Source organism: Solanum tuberosum, unplaced genomic scaffold (assembly GCF_000226075.1).
Source record: "Solanum tuberosum cultivar DM 1-3 516 R44 unplaced genomic scaffold, SolTub_3.0 scf00065, whole genome shotgun sequence".
Taxonomy (NCBI): Eukaryota; Viridiplantae; Streptophyta; class Magnoliopsida; order Solanales; family Solanaceae; genus Solanum; species Solanum tuberosum.
This window is the reverse complement of record NW_006238992.1, coordinates 13,044-15,707: the sequence shown is the minus strand read 5'-3', so window position 1 is coordinate 15,707 and position 2,664 is coordinate 13,044.

Genomic DNA, 2,664 nt, shown 5'->3' with positions numbered 1-2,664 from the left:
TACTATGAGTTGGTTGAACTAGAAAAGGAACCCTCTCTAAGTACATATGTGATTGAATACTCTATGGGAAACAAGGCTAGCACCGAGTGGATGTGGTTAGGAAGGTGGCCTAGTTGAGTATGAGATTAGGCACAATGAACTTCCTTGGACATCCCCTAAACCATGTGCCTACATGGGTTGATTATTAGTTCTACCTTTGGCAAGTAGAACACCTTCCACGGAGTAGGGTAGACTCCGGATTCCATGCCTAGCTAGTATGGTCTATGTCGGTTATGCCTATTCCCATCATGTGGGATGTGCACTCTAGTTATTGGATAGGTTCTACAAAGTGTAGGTGGTAGTATGGGATGCTATCTACACATTGCACGAGTAGGCCTAGAAGATGCTAAAGTGAGTTCCCTAAGTCTAAATGACTATTAAGTGGAAGTCCCCTAAATGCTTAAATGTCTCTTAAAGTGGTTCATTAAAGAATTTTGATTTAGTATGTTATATTGTAATGGTACATTCCTTATCTATGGTAACCCTTAGGAACACTTAGGTGTATATAAAGAGATTGTATGGGCGGTCACTTCATGTTTCACATAAGTGTGGCTTTGGGTAACTTGAGATAGAGGTCATGAAATGATGAAAAGGCTTACTTGTCGATTATGTTCATGTATTGTACATTGGTACTAGTTGAGTATGTCTATTATGTGGGTATTGTCTTATATGTGGATGATGACGTGAAATGTGTCTCTTATAATTGTGATATGAAGGTTTTATCAAAAATGGCATGAAAGCATATATTTCAAATAAAGGTCCTTTTTAGCATGTTTTTGCATGGTCATCATACTTAGTACTTAATTGTGCTAATTCCATATTTCTCTATTTTCTACAAGTGTAGGTTCCGGAAAGTGAGCGGGTTCTATAGTAAGCTTGGAACTTGAAGTTCTTCCAAGATCTTGTGGTATGTCCTCATATGTCGAGGACAAGACTTTTCTATTCTAGTTTTATGATAAGGTTCTTGTAATAGACTTAATAGACTTCTTTTGATTGTAAAGGGCCGTGTCCCTAGTATGTTTTCACGTTTATGTCTAAGATGGCTAAGAGACTTAGTATTCCGCTTGTGTACTTTTGAATGATGTTTTAAAAGTGACCTTTGAGTCTTATGGGATTTTATTTAAAGAGTTTTTAATTCCGCACAATTTTACATATCTAATGTGATGAATGCTAAGGGCTTGTATGAAACCTCCGAGAGGTCGAATACGCATGTTACGACTTGGGGATGCTCTCGGGTCGTGACAATGGGTCCACTCACGGCCCGTGGGTCGGGGTTTTGTGGGTTGGGCAGTGTTGGCTTCAAGTTGTTTTAAGTTGGGGACTTAGGGAATATTCTAGAATTAGTTAGTTATTAAGTAGGGTCGTTTTATTAGTAATTATACCACCTATATAAAGCTAATAGACCCCTAAACTTAATCAATTAAGTCATTCTTTCAAGACCTCAAAACAAACCCAATTCCCTCCGAGAAATTCTTTGTCTAGGAAGCAAATAAGAAGAAGTAGAGCAAAAATCTAGTTCAAAATCCTCCATTGTTGCAAGAATTATGAGGGCTTTATAATCAAGGTATGTTAGCTTATTCATCCATGGATTCTTCCATCCATGGAGCCCCATAGATTTCCCCTAATTATGAAGATGACATCCCCAATTCAAGTTAGGGTTCCTTCCAAAATTGTAGGTTTAGTTGAGTATGATTCCAATTGAATGGATAGTACTTGTTTATGATTGATTTAGTATTGAATTAAGATATTATGATGATATTATGTGTTTTCCATGGTTAACCCTAGTATAATTGATGAAATTTGAGAATGTGGGTTTATGCCTTGTGAGGGAAATTGAGGATTCATAGGCGATTTTCTAGAATTGATGACATGTATGGCAATTAATAAAGAATAGAAGTATGTAAACATGAATTGAATTATATTAAATATTATATGATGGATCTTGACTAGTAATTAATGAGATTGAGCCTTTATGATGAATTAAGACTAGAATTGCTTAAAGATGAAGCTTGTGACTAGATTATCTTGTGATCAAGGTATGTATGATGATTGTAAGAAGTAAATCTTTGAGAGTAAGGCTTGTAGTCATGAATGATGATCACTAGGGCTTTGAGAGTAAATCTAATATGATGAACTATGGATGCTAAGGCTTTGAGAGTAAAATCTATATGAGAATAGAAGGCTAATAAAAAGAATTGTGATGAAAGATCTTGACCTACCTAAACACCTTATAAATGATAGATGGTAGGAAGTGAGAGAATCATTTGAGTCATGATGATATCCATGTCTAATGTAGAATTCTAGATATGGATTTATGCATGAATATGATATGTTATGAAAGGTTCTCTCACATAGAATAATTCTAGGTTGAAAGGCTATTTTCACCTAAAATGAATCTAAGTCCAAGGACTCTGGAATGTGATGAGGTTGTGGTGATTCCCCAAAGGACCTTTATATGATAGGAATGCGAGGTGAGTTCCCTTACTCCTAATTAGTTAAACATGAGGTGATTATCCATGTCATGATATGGGAAGTGTGAGGTGATTACCGTTTAAGTATGTATGACTCCCAAGGCAAGCGGTGATTACCCATTAGACTTTATGTTGATCATGGAGGCGATTACCT